Source organism: Colobus angolensis, unplaced genomic scaffold, assembly GCF_000951035.1.
Source record: "Colobus angolensis palliatus isolate OR3802 unplaced genomic scaffold, Cang.pa_1.0 Scaffold63, whole genome shotgun sequence".
In the NCBI taxonomy this organism is placed as follows: domain Eukaryota; kingdom Metazoa; phylum Chordata; class Mammalia; order Primates; family Cercopithecidae; genus Colobus; species Colobus angolensis.
Window position 1 is genome coordinate 5,650,474 of NW_012119932.1, and position 14,993 is coordinate 5,665,466.

The following is a 14,993-nucleotide window of genomic DNA, read 5'->3' on the forward strand; positions in this document are numbered from 1 at the left end:
TTTTAGTAGAGATGGGGTTTCACCATGTTGGCCAGGATGGTCTCAATCTCCTGACCTTGTGATCCACCTGCCTCGGCCTCCCAAAGTGCTGGGATTGCAGGTGTGGGCCACCACGCCCAGCCGAACCCTCTTTCTTTAGAGATTACCCAGTCTCAGGTATTCTTGTAGCAACACAAACAGACTAACAGTTGGTATTTCAAAAATATTATCTGGCTGCATAATCCTATGCTGTTAAACCTCTGCCAGTCAAAAGGATCATCCCACATGTCACGGTCTACTGCGTCCTCCCATTCTTTATGGTTAGTTGTTTTCCTGCTCGCTTCTGTGAGGTCTGTATTTTTCAAACTGTGGATGGGCTCCATTTACTGGGTCAAGACATTGATTTAATGTGTGAAGACCAACATTAAGAAAAAAGGAATATACTAGAATAAAATAGAAAAAGTTAAAGGGCATCACACAAAATTAGTCTGGGTATTATTCCGAAGCTTGAATTTTCATATGCATCTGTGCGTGTACTGAGCTGTGAGGTAAGACGCATCTCTTAGTGTGGGCTCTAATCAAAGTTTTAAAAACACCATTTTAAGTCATTTTCGGTGGTCACTGAATTTTTTATATAATTTAGTTCTCTTTTGAATTTTCTTGTAGTCATAGAAAATGTCTTATATCAATTTTTACAGCTATAACTATCTGATCTTTGACAAACTCAACAAAAACAAACAAAGGGGAAAGGATTCCCTATCTAATAAATGGTGCTGGGAAAACTGTCTAGCCCTATGCAGAAACAGAAACTGGACCCCTCCCTTACACCTTATACAAAAATTAACTCAGGATGGATTAAAGACTTAAATGTAAAACCCAAAACTGTAAAAACCCTAGAAGAAAACCTCGGCAATACCATTCAGGGCATTATAGGCATGGGCAAAGACTTCATGACTAAAACACTGAAAGCAATGGCCACAAAAGCCAAAATTGACAAATGAGATCTAATCAAACTAAAGAGCTTCTGCTCAGCAAAAGAAACTATCATCAGAATGAACAGGCAACCTACAGAACGGGAGAAAATTTATGCAAGTTACCCATCTGACTTGGTCTCATATCCAGAATCTACAAGGGACTTAAACAAATTTACAAGAAAAAAACAACCTCATCAAAAAGTGGGTGAAGGATACGAACAGATACTTCTTAAAAGAAGACATTTGTGTGGCCAACAAACATATGAAGCAAAGCTCATCATCGCTGGTCATTAGAGAAATGCAAATCAAAACTACGATGAGATACCATCTCATGCCCGTTAGAATGGTGATCATTGAAAAGTCTGGAAACAACAGATGCTGGTGAGAATGTGGAGAAATAGGAACATTTTACACTGTCGGTGGGAGTGTAAATTAGCTCAACCACTGTGGAAGGCATTGTGATGATTCCTCAAGGATCTAGAACCAGAAATACCATTTGGCCCAGCAATCCCATTACTGGACATATACCCAAAGAATTATAAATCATTCTACTGTAAAGACACATGCACACATATGCTTACTGCAGCACTATTTACAATAGCAAAGACTTGGAACCAACCCAAATGCCCATCAATGATAGACTGGATAAAGAAAATGTGGTACATATGCACCACGGAATACTATGCAGACATAAAAAAGAATGAGTTCATGTCCTTTGCAGGGTCATGGATGAAGCTGGAAGCCATCATTCTCAGCAAACTAACACAGGAAAAGAAAACCAAACACTGCATGTTCTCACTCATAAGCGGGAGTTGAACAATGAGAACACGAGAACACATGGACACATGGACACCTGCCTGTCGGGGGGTGGAGGTAAAGGGGAGGGAGAGCCTTAGGATAAATACTTAATGAATGTGGGACTTAAAACCTAGATAATGGGTTGATGGGTGCAGCAAACCACCATGGCACATGTATACCTACATAACAAACCTGCATGTTCTGCACATCTATCCCAGAACTTAAAGTAAAATAAAGAATATATGTAGGGGGAGTGCATGGGTTATAACCTTGAGTTGCTACTTGATTGAAAATGTCATGCCTTTCCCCTCATAGTTAGGTAGTAATTTTGCCCTCAAAACCTCAAAGGCATAGTTTTCCTGATAAGAAGATGTGATATCATACCTTTATAGGCAAACTTTTCTCTCTCTCTCTAGACGGTTTCTGAAGATTCTACTTTCGATTCTGAAATCTCCCTAGGGTATGTCTGATGAAGATAGTTTTGCTCGTTCTGCTGGGCACTTAGTTTGTTCTTCAGAGGTGAAGATGCAAGTGGTTCTTACTCTCTTTCTTGTTTCTGAACCTTGTATTAAATGAAGTTGTCTACAGTTTCCTTAGCTTTTCTCTCATTCTGTCTATTTATCTTTCTGCTCTTCATTAGGGGAGTGTTTTTTGATCTGTAATTTATCTTGAAGATCACTAGTTTGATTGTTCATTCCATTATTCTCTCTCTCTATTGGCTATTTGATTTCAACAATCACATATTTTTTAAAAATTCACTTTTTAAATTTTATGTTGAGTAAAATTTATTCCTTTTGGAATATGATTCTATGAGTTTTGACAAACCCATATAGTTGATTAACCACTGCCACAATCAAGGTATGGAACATTTCATCACTCCCAAAAATTCTTTCCTGTGGCCCCTTTGTGGTGAACCTGCCCTGACTGTCACCCCTGGCCCACATGAACCCCTAATTTCAACAAGTATATTTTATTTTTTTAAGTTTTCAGTGGCTCCTTGGTATTTCTGAATCCCATTTTATTCTTTGCAATTTGTTCTTACTTTATTGATCTAACTTGATTGTGTTGTAATATTCAGAATCGTGTGATGTCACATCCTCTTGAATGGTTTTCAGGGTTCTCATGCATGAATTATCTGCTTCTTCCAGGACTAGCCATGTTCTCTTGTGCTCGCTCTCTCCCTCTCCCCACCTCCTCCACCCCCACCCTCATTTTCATCTTCATTCTTTTCTTTCTTGCTGGTTGGGTTTTCTTAAATGACTGGCTGGTCGCTGGCTGTTTGTTCATTTTTTAGGAGCAAAGAGGAGGCTGAATAGCGCAGGTAGCCAGAATGGGTTTCCGTTGCAATGGGGAAGGCCTGATTCCTGAGCAGGTCTTAGTTTTGACTGGGAATGTTGACTGTGGATTTCTACAAGTGCTGTGTGTGGCCAGGGGTGTCAACAGAACAGCTTCTGTAAAGTGCACAGGTGGGAACAGCTAGGGTGGAGAACCTCTCAAGTTTCTTGGAATAAACAAAACAAAACAAACAAAAGCAAGGAGGGCTATACTCCAGGGGTCAAGAACTTTAGAATATTCTACCCTTGAGTAGTGTTGCTTCCCCTATCTGCTGTCTGATGTGGGGATCCACAAGTCACCTCCAGGCCTATCTTCCTCATCTCTGGCCCCAAGACAGGGTATGTCCATGCTCAGGTGGATGGCTCACTCTCTTTAGAGACAAGCTTAGGTCTATACCTGGGGTAGATGCCTCTTCTGCTGGAGGAACACGCTTTGCTTATATGGAGTAAAAGGAGGGTGCAAAGGACCTGAGTAGCCAGCTGATCTGAATGCACTTTTTGAATAGCCTGGCCATTGTGGGCCTGGTGACATTTCCAGAGCCCCTATCTGTCTGATATTATTGGCTGTTTTGTTTTTCTATCAGTCTGCTCCTATTCATTGACTATCAACTAAGGGGTCTTTCTTCTTTCCTTTCTACTGTCAATGGTTATATTCTTTATTTTTTAAAGTTTCATATTTGAGACAGAGCCTTGCTGTGATGCCCAGGCTGGAGTGCAGTGGTGCAATTATGGCTCACTGCAGGCTCGACCTCCCAGGATTGAATGATCCTCCCACCTCAGCCTCCCAAGTAGCTGGGACCACAGGTGTACACCACCACACCTGCCTAATTTGAGAATTTTTTGTAGAAAGGAGGTCTTACTATGTTGCCCAGGCTGGTCTCTGAGCTCAAGCAATCCTTCTGCCTCAGCCTCCCAAAGTGCTGTGATTTTAGGCATGAGCCACTGCACCTGTCCTTTTATTCTTTTTCTTTTTTCTTTTGAGACTCCAGCTGTGTCCCCCAGGCTGGAGTGCAGTGAGGTGATCTTGGCTCACTGCACCTTCTGCCTCCTGGGTTCAAGTGATTCTCCTGCCTCGGCCTCCTGAGTAGCTGGGATTACAGGTGTGCGCCACCATGCCAAGCTGATTTTTGTATTTTTGGTACAGATGGGATTTCACCACATTGGCCAGGCTTGTCCTTGAGCTCTTGATGTCAAGTGATCTGCTCGCCTCGGCCTCCCAAAGTGCTGGGATTACAGGCCTGAGCCGCTGTGCCCAGCCCTTTTATTCTTTTAAACAACTTCTTTCTCCCTCTGTTTGTATGTATGTACATGTTATATATGTATATATGTACACTCAAAAATATTTCAGTTGAGCTTTGGGTGGGAGGTTTGCCATTTGAGTTAGAAGAAAATGTGTATGATTTTGAAGGTAATAAGGATATTTATTTTAAAATATGGTGTCTAGTTCAGACCATCCACAAAATTCTTCTTTTCTTCCTATGCCATTAACCTTTGATGGAAGAGGTTTAAAGCTGGACATCTTTCTCCTGATCTAAGGCACTGAATATAGCAGAAGTAGAATGACCTATTGAGTTTTAGTTTAATTATATAATCGATGACCAGGAATAAGTATATTTAAAGAACAGCTGATATATTTTGTGGTTAGATTCTGCCTTGAAGTACCTAGGAAGAGAATGTGATTTGGTTACTGAGTTACTTGGAAGAGGTGAGGAGAATAGTCGGGGACACTGTAGTTGACAATGTTGTACACAATGCTTAGTTCATTTTCTTTAACACATACTGTTGTAAAATATACTAATTTTGGGGGGTAGGGGAAAGGAGAGCATCAGAATAAATAGCTTGGGTTCTGGGCATGGTGGCTTATGACTGTAATCCCAGCACTTTGGGAGGCCGAAGTGGGCAGATCACTTGAGGTCAGGAGTTCGAAAACAGCCTGGCCAACATGGTGAAACTCAGTTTCTACTAAAAATACAAAAATTACCCAGGCGTGGTGGCAGGTGCCTGTAATCCAACTACTCAGGAGACTGAGGCATGAGAATCACTTGGGCCTGGCAGGTGGAGGTTACAGCGAGTTGAGATTGCACCACTGCATTCCAGCCTGGGCAACAGAGCTAGACTCCAGCCTGGGCAATGGAGTGAGACTCTGTCTCAAAAATAAATAAATAAACAAACAAACAAATAAATAAATAAATAAGAAAGAATAAATAGCTAGCACATGCTGGGCTTAATACCTAGGCGATGGGTTGACAGGTGCAGCAAACCACCGTGGCAGATGTTTATCTGTGTAACAAACCTGCACATCTATCCTGGAACTTAAAATAAAAATTAAAAAAAGATGCTAATTTTGGTATAATTGTTCCCTCCCTCAGTCTGTCTATCCTGAAAAGCCATACTTAAGTGAATTTAATATATAAAATTTGGAACTTAATAAGTTGAAGTGCATTAGACAGTTTCCTCCTCTCACCAAGGATAGTTCTTTAATTCCATAGTGGAAGCCAATGGTTACCTAGATGTTAGTCTGTTGAAACTGCTTTTGTAGCGGTACAAGTTAGGTAATAACTGATCTGCAAATTGTCGAATAAGTAGAGTCTATGGATTGCAAGGAGACTTATCCTGTGCTCCAGGATGTCTGGCAACAGGTGCCTACATTTCTGTGCTGAGAAGAATGTTGGATCTTTTCTGGACTCTGCTAAGAGTGGTGTGATTAGTAATGTCTGCCCTGAGCACATAAGCTAGGCATAGACCATTATGCCAGTGGTAGTGGTTGTTCTTGTTATTTTTATTGTTAATTGTTGATTGTTAGTTTTCCACAATTTATTTAGCTTATTTATTATTTTAGGCATACATTTATCTATAAGACCATAATATTTTAATGGAAAATATACAGCTGAATGCAATATGATATTTCTAGTTTTGCTTAGTTTTTTTTTTTTTTTTTTTTTTTGAGACAGGGTCTTGCTCTGTTGCCTAGGTTGGAGTGCAGTGGCATAATCACAGCTTACTGCAGCCTCAACCTCCCAGGCTCAAGCTATCCTTCCACCTCAGCTCCCCTAGTAGCTGAGACTACAGGTGGGTGCCATCACACTCAGCTAATTTTTGTGTTGTTTTTGTAGAGATGAGGTTTCACCATGTTGCTCAGGTTGGCCTCAAAGTCCCTGACTCAATCAATCCACCCGCCTTGGCCTCCCAAAATGCTGGGAGTACTACCGGGAGCCACTGTGCCCAGCCTGGTCTTTTTTAAATAAATATTTTATTTTTTATTTGAAGATGTAGTTTCATATAAAAGTCAAGCGAGATATTGATATTTTATCATACAATTTTCTTTTCTTTTCTTTCTTTCTTTTTTTTTTTTTAGGACGAAGTCTGGCTCTGCTGCCAGGCTGGAGTGCAGTGGCGCAATCTCGGCTCACTGCAACCTCTGCCTCCTGGGTTCAAGCAATTCTCCTGTCTCAGCCTCCTGAGTAGCTCGGACTGTAGGCGTGCATCGCCATGCCCGGCTAATTTTTGTATTTTTAGTAGAGACAGGACAATTTTCAATAAGAGCTTTCTGTTCTACATGGATGAATTTTGAGAGTGATAGAGATTTAAGTTTTAATATTTGTGGTATATTCTTATAAGTGGGAACTAAACATTTACACACTTATGTCCATCTACACATGGTCTTTTCTTAAAAGTATAATTATTTTATGGTTTTCCCCCATCTTTAGGCTTTAAATAATTATTTTTGTTCATATTGCGTATTTGCTATAGGTGTGATACTTATTTATTATCTTTAACAAAGGAATCGAACGTGATCCTTCTTGTGCTTCTAATGTTCTGTTTTCTTATAAACTTTGTTTTGATATTTTTCAGACTATAGTCATGTCTTAGATACTCAGGTCCCAAATCTGCATGTGTTCCTCTTGTTTGTAATCAGCAGTGCCGGTTGGTGTTCCTGGGCGCAAATCACAGGGCTGCTCGATGTCACACATTTCCTTGTTTGTGTATTCCCGTGATCAATATCAGCAACAGCACAGGGAATAGACTCTCTTCCACCAGCTCGTATTTTTCTTAAACAGCATGTAGGGGTGTGTGTGTGTGTGTGTGTGTGTGTATATATGTGTATTAATTTCTCGCCTTTTACAGCGTAATTCAAAATCTAGGTGACATGTTCCAATAGCCGATAAGCATTTCATAGTGGGGTAGGTCAGGTTTACCGTGTAATCCCTTTGATAATGCCTTCTTTTATAAATACATGAGAGAAGTTACAATTGAGTCCTGCTGAGGAAGTAGATCGATAGGTGGCAAGTTGTTTGACCCTTCGAGTCAGAAAGAGAATTTGGTAAATTGTTAGACAGGTTATTGACTGCCCTTTAGAGAGCCAGGGGTTTGGATTCTGTAACTCCTTTCAGCTGGGGCTTGTATTTCACGTATGAGAGGCCCACATTATCATAATCCATTTTTCGCTTTTATGTTATCTATCAGCAGCTCTCGTAAGTCAGCTTTCTGAAGGGCATTCCCCATTTACGTGCTCTGATTCACTGTCTTTTAAAAAAATTATAAAATTGATGTTTTGCAACCAGAGGCATTATATGTGAGTTGTTTATGGAGGTGCTGCTATAGGGAAGAAGATTAGTGGTAGAATTAAGAACAAGACGATGGCTGTGGAAGGAAATTCATGAATAGACATCGCATCAATGCTACAGGAAGATAGGCTCAAGAAGCACGTTAGACCCGAAAATCCTAGAATAATGTCAAGCTTATAGTCATTATAATTATGCCTTTGGCTGATGTTGAGTAGTGCTAATGGTACACTACCAAATTTTTACTTAAGTGGCTCAATTAGGTAGAAAATGCCCAGATTGACCCCAATATGTAAAAAAGGTATTATCTTAAAATGTCTCTACCTATTAAACGGTGATTGTCCTGGCGCTGCTCAAATGGGAAATCTGTGGAAATATGTAGAATTGTTGCATTTATGTTATCATGAGACTTAAAACATTTGATGGGATAATTTCTTCACTTATACAATGTTACACACCTGAAATAATAACCCAATTCGGATTATTTTTGTAAATTATTAATAGCTTATACCATTTCCTAGGACATTTTATTCATTTGAGTTTTTAAAAAATCCTTTTTTATTCAAGGGAAAAAATGTTCCGTTTTTCTTGTTATCTCATATAATCGGCTGTTTCGCTTTACAGTTCTGAAACTAACAGACAGAATCTTTTATGTGCAATGAATGTGAGTTTTAAAATCTTCTTATAGGGAATAAAATGTGAAGACTAGTGAAGTGAGTATGTGTGTACTCTGTCCTGGAAGAAGTGAGTGAAGAAGGCCCAGAGCTTGGCTTTTGGCGGTTCAGGCCTTCTGCAACTTGGGCTCCCAGTAGGAAAGAAATAACATTGTAGGAGAGAAACTGCCCAGGTAGCAGAGGCATCTGCAAAAGCAAGTGCCCAACTCCGTTCTATTCTTACTGCGGCAGCTTGGAGCTGGCTTCAGTTCAGATTTTCCAGGCATTGGAGGAGGTCTTCCTTAAACAAATCTGTTAACATTTTTGTTTTGGGGAGAACACAGCGCCACATAGATGTAAATTCACCAGTTTATATTTCTGCCTGAAGTTGCTGCATCTCACTGCTCCCCTGGGCCTCCCATCCCAGCAGGAGTAGGCGCAGTCTTGGTCCATCCAATCTTCATCGCTATGTCTGGTTTCTGTCCTGTGGTCCTCTGGCTGTGTTTGTTCCTGTTGTTCCCTCTGCCAGGGAAAACCTCTTTGTCTGAGCGTGGGGCTCCTTGGGCTTCTGCAGCTCCGGGCTTTCTCTTCCTGGGGTAGTTGTGGTGGCAGCTTTCTCATGGTGAGCAGGTGATGGCTGACCCCCGTAGGGTTTATCATCATCCTCTTTCTCTCTCTCTTCTCCTGTCTCTCTGCCTCCACCCTACTGACATGCTGTTTCCTTTTCTCACTACTTCTGGGCTTAAATGCAGACATCCTCAGTGAAGCTAACTCAGATGGGACAGACGTCCATGAAGAGAGCCAGTGTCACAACAGAGAGAATCGTTCTTTTTTTCTACTACTCTGTTCTCATTCCATATGGCGCACGTGGGCATCACGCTTTTTTCCCACACGGGATCTGTTGGAGGCAGGGTGATGGTCATCAGTGCACACCGCTGTGTCCTAATGGTAATGTGTAGCCAGGCCTGCTCTGATCTTTCAGATGCCATTTTTGATTGGTGAGTGCCATGATGTACAGGTGTTAAGTGGTTTGAATACCACCCCTGCATGGAGACATGACTAATATCATTGCCACAAATTCCATATTTCACATACTGGATATCTTTACTCAGTTTGTATTTCGTTGCATCACCCAGCAAAAATAGGGAGAGGGTGTTGAAATTTCTTATTATGTTGGTGGAATGCCAATTTTCCCCCTTACCAATTTTGCATTATATGTATTTATATGTATATGTACGTATTTAAAAATTTTTTTGAGGCTAATATTAAGTACATTTACACTTAGAATAATACGTTTTTGGTGAATTGAACCATTGAACCTTAATCACTATGTAGTGTCTCTATTCTTAACACTTTATTTTATTTTTGTTTTTATTTTTTGATTTTTTTGAACTGTAAAGATCAGATTTATTTGGAGAAAACAAAAAACCCACAACCCAAAGGATGGGATTTTATATCTCAAGACATCTCCCAGGTAATAAGTCTACAGATTATAAATCATTTTCATAGAAGATATTTTTGTACAAATTTTACATGTATTCATGAGTGGGACATTAATCAATCCCCGTTTCCATTTTAACAGGGGGGCAAGGTAGGGGAGAGGGAAAAACAGTTTTGGATACAACCATTTGGAAGGAGAGTAGACATGAAGAGGCAAACCCTAGCTTTTCATTGTCTACAATCAATGTTTTTTTTTTTCTTTAAAAAAAAACCCTTTCGATGTTCAGTATCTCTTTAAAAGCTCGCTTCTTAGCTACTAGCCAATCCACACCAATTATTTAAATTTACTTGGTACACACCTTTGTCCGTGGCTAAATTATGTTCATTATGCCCACTGCTGCAGCACGCATAAACCAACACCCCTACATGGCTGAACAGGGCCTGATCTAGGATTGGTGGGAGAAGGGCTTGCAAATCAAGACCAAGATTGAGGTATCATTTCTCTGCTAATACTGTCTACGAGGCAGATCCCTACAAAAATGCACATAAAAGCAGGCAAGTTTAGCTACTGTGTTGTAAGAGAAACCAGGACCTTTTTAAATAGTTCATTACCATTTATTCTCTCAAGGGAAGCTTAAAAGAGACAAGAAAAAGAAAAAAACAACACATTGGTTTGGCCACCTCATAAATCCAACAAGCATTGGTGTGGCATTTCAGTGGAGAAGGAAACTTGGGGGGAAAAGCACACCAAGGTTGTAAGAAAGGCTCCCAATTTAACTGTCCCAGTCCCTATTTATCTACCTTTATTCACCACCCAAGATCATCCATTATTCTAGAGCACTCGGATCTATAAAAGGGGTCAAAGCATCAGGAGCCGGCAAGGAGTGAGAACCAAAAGACATCAAGAAACTGATTTGCTTGAGAAAAGCAGTGATTCTTCCTTTCACAGCTCTCCATGGCTGAGAGAGAAAATGCCCAAGGGGTCATCTATGTGACCTAGAGACTGCTTTTTGGGAGGTTAAGAGTAACATGAAGAACTTAAGATGACAACAAGAGTCTAAATTTTTAAAGTTTCAAGGTTTCAACAGAATGTGGATATATTTGAACTTTCAAAAAAGACAGTGTTTAGAAAGGGTAAAACCAGGACACACAAAACACTGGGAATTACCATGACCCCCAAGTGCTTCCGGCTCCGGGAAATAACCATTCATGTGTTTGCTGGAGGTCACAATTTTCCCCTATTGCCTGGTGCAAAATGACTCATCACCTCCCCAAAGCTTCCTTTCAAACCACAATTTTCCCATTTATTTTGGTCCAATGCAGTCCTATTCTTTATGGCTTGTAGACTCACTCCCAACTATCCCCCTGGGGGGTAAAAAGAAAATGAAGGAATTCCCCCTAGGCTGGCCCCCAAAACTCAGAATTAAATAAGAGGAGGGGCTGGCAGCCTGCTGGAGATTAAAACAGCTTGTGGCTAAATCTACCTTTCCAAGAGTGGAAAATGTATTCAGATAATGTTAGAGAAATCACATATGCCACAATAGGATGAAAACTGAAAGGCAGAAATCTCACATTTTTCCTTATACCTTCCTCCCCTACTGTCCAACCAGATTCCAGATGCTGTATCACTGTCATTACCATTTTTGCTAAATGGAGACCCTTAGGCACTAATCACACCAGCAACTGTATGGTGACACAACGCACAACAACTTTTCCACTAAAAAGCTGTAGTCTCTTTCTCTCTGGCTCTGCTGGTGATTCTCCAGTTAACTTCAACACTTTAAAGGCTGCAGAAGCATGCGAAAGAATTTCATTTTTTTTTTTAAAGGCAAGAAAGGTCTCCAGGAGATGATGAGTTTTATTTTGTCTTGTCTGCATGGAGGTTTGATTTGCTCTCAAATGTTCCAGGGTGGAGAGAAAATGGGAGAAAGCACAAGATGTCAAGGTCTATTCGGTGTAATCTTCTCCCTTGTTTTCATCTTCACCATCAACGGAGAGAGCAGAGTACCTGCTTGTAGAACTGAATTCGGAAGCTGGGTTTTCCTCAGGTTTCTTTGGCTCAGGTGCAGATCTGGAGTCTTGATCCTTCTTGCCATCTTTCCTATCTGACTCCTTCCAGTGGTCTTTGTTCCTTGGGTCTCCTGGACCACAGCTAGAGTTCCCAGTGTGGTCTTTTGGGACATTCATCCCACCTACTTTATTTTCATCTTTCCTTGCTGGTCTTTCCTCAGACAGTTGAGCTGGAGTTACTTTCCCCCCACCATTTGTAGGGTATTGGTGCTCTGTGTCTGAGCTCTGAGATGGGGCAGGAGGGTTAGAACCTCACTTCACCCAAGCATTCTCCTTTGGTGGAGGGGCTGGCATTACCTTTAGGGGCTGATCAGGTTTGGGAGATTTGGAAGTTGGAGAGTGACAATCTTTCTTCTTATTGAGTGTTTCATTTTCTAGAGACATCTCACTCTCTCTCCTTCCTGCATCCTGGTCTGACTGACTTCTGTTGGGTGTGGCGGAAGTCCCAGTCTGCGATGACTCACTTCCTGTCCTCGACCGTTCCGGTTTCTGAGTTTCTTCACTTCGCCAGCTTGCGTGTCTCTCTCCCGAGGCCGTCGTTCTAGTTTTGGCTCATCCAGCTGACGCTGCAACTTCTCTTGTTCCTTCTGTAGCCGTTCTTCCACTTCTCTTTCTCTAGCAGCTGTGTCAACGGGCTTTACCCCTCCAAAGACAGAAGCAGCTCGACTGCAGTGTGAGGTACTAGCAGAAGAATCATCTCCCTTAGGAGTATTATGAGGCTTTAGGTTCAGTTTGGGTCTTTGGGTGGGGGCCGTCTATCATCACATCTATAATCATCCGGAGAGTAATTATCTCTGGAGCTGCACGACCCATCATCCCGTCTGTTGTATCGGTCTTCATAGTGGTCCCTGCTTCCTCTGTAGTCATCGTCCCTGCGGTACCCACTGCCACATGCTCTTCTGCCACTGCCTATCCAGGAATCACAGCCTCTAGCATAGTCTCTGCTGCCTCGGTCATCATAGCGATTCCTACCGCCATATCGATCCATATCCTGGCATGGGCCATCCGGATATTCATACCAATACCCATCGCCATACTGGTCTGAATCATAACGGTCTCAAAACTTGTCTCCAAAGCTATCATCACCCCTTCTAGGCGGGTGGTCATCAAAGCTGTCTGTGGCAGAACGAGCCCTCCAGTCTGTATCTGTTTTGTCAGAATCCCGATTTCTATCACGGCCAAAAGAATGACCGTCCCTATCTTTATCCTGTGCTTGATCAGCAACGTCCACTCCAATTCTCCTGTTACCTAGAGACTCTTCACTGAGACTCAGGGCACTGAGCAGGGAATTCAGGTCCTCAAATTCAACATGACCAAAACCTTTCAGCCTCTCTGGATTGCTGGGTTCACGTGGTATACGCACTGCCCTGATACTTAATCCTCTAAAGAATTCCTTAATTGACTCTTCCGTCACATCATAGGGTAGGTTCTGTAGAAAAGCAGTGTAGGGGGGCGATTTGGGAAGAAGGCTGCAGTCGATATTGGGTTCCCCGGCAGCCCGTGGAGCAGTGGGAAGGATTGAACGGTCAATTGCAGGTGCCCTGTGCACATTGTTATCATTACTGTGCAAACTGTTGAAACACCTCCTTCCAGGTCATCTGTTTCATCAGCCCAGCTGACTGATTTGAAAACATAGGTGCTTCCTCCACCAGTCCCCCCTTCCTCAGCCAGAAAGTCTGTTAGGGAGATAGTTTTCCCCTTCTTATTCTTCTTTTTTGCTGAGGCTGCCATGTTGGGAGCAGGAAAGCAACACTTTCATTTTAAAAGGCATTTTGTCTCATATTAGTATAGCTATTTTATAGTGGAATTAAAAAATATGACAATGTCAATCTTTTAGCTGGCAAGTATTGCCTATTTACATTTTTATGATTATTGAATTGTTTCTTCCAACTGTTTAATTTCTATTTGTCCTGTTTATTCTATGCTTTTTGTCTGTTTTCATTCTTTTTTTAAAAAAATTGCATTGAGTTAGATTTTTGGTTCTTCTAAAAAATTTGATATTTTCCCTTTTGTAGGATTTGAATTTATGTAATCTTATTTCCATTCTTTGTGATTATACTTAAAATGTTATTGCATGTGTTTAAACAAAATCGAAAATTCAATAATATTCTAACTTTTCTCGTGAAGAACAGAAAGATCTTAGAATACTTTAATTCTCATATGTCCTCTCAACTTACTGTCTAGTATTTTATCTTTGTCGTTAAAAAAATCCTACATAGTAGACATTGTTATTATTCCACACAATATGTGTGTGTGTGTGTGTGTGTGTGTGTGTGTGTGTGTGTGTGGCTGTGCATGCCTGTGTGCACATTTACATTTTATTTGCTTGCCACTCTCCTTTTTTGCATTTTAGCTTTTCCTTCTGGAATTATTTTGTTTCCTCCTGACAGTGTATCCTTTATAATAAGTAGCTTCATAGAAGACCTGGTCGTGGTAATCTCTCTCAGAGTCTGCTTATTTTTAAACGTTTTATTTCTCATTCTTCTTCTTTTTTTTTGAGATGTTTGAGATGGAGTCTTGCTCTGTCACCCAGGCTGGAGTGCGGTGGCACAATCTCAGCTTACTGCCACCTCTGCCTTCTGGGTTCAAGAAATTCTCCTGCCTTAACCTCCTGAGTAGCTGGGATTATAGGAGTGCGCTACCATGCCCAGCTAATTTTGAATTTTTAGTAGAGACAGGGTTTTACCACACTGACCTGGTCTCGAACTCCTCACCTCAGGTGATGTGATCCACCTGCCTCCGCCTCCCAAATTGCTGGGATTACAGGTGTGAGCCACTGCACTCGGCCTATTTCTCATTCTTTAAAGATAATTTTGAATGACATAAAACAATCATTGTTGCTACAAAATGGAGTGGTTCAGACTTAGGAGGAATAATTAAAATTACATTTAAACCTTCTATCATCTTCCTGCATCCCTAACAGTTAGTTATGGTCTTGGTCCTCGGGCAAAATGACTTCCTTTGTTAAAATCAGAGTGTGAAACATGGTGCCAAGCAAAGAGATTGGTCTGTCTCCTAACTCAGAGAGGAGGAGCTAAAAAGCCAGTTTCATAATGTGAGGTTAGAACTTTTGCTTTTTAAATGGTCTTAAAAAATATGGCCAGGTATGGAGGCTCATGCCTGTAATCCTAGCACTTTGAAAGGCTGAAGTGGTTGGATTGCTTAAGCCCAGGAGTTCGAGAT

General features: G+C 41.2%; 1 protein-coding gene and 1 pseudogene across 1 annotated transcript in view; one reads left to right on the forward strand and one right to left on the reverse strand.

The window, feature by feature from the left end:
• Nucleotides 1-14,993, forward strand: part of NEBL (nebulette) — a 385,533-nt gene that overhangs the window by 128,564 nt on the left and 241,976 nt on the right. The gene's annotated exons all lie outside the window — the stretch shown is intronic.
• LOC105527527 lies at nt 11,688-13,541 on the reverse strand (annotated as a pseudogene).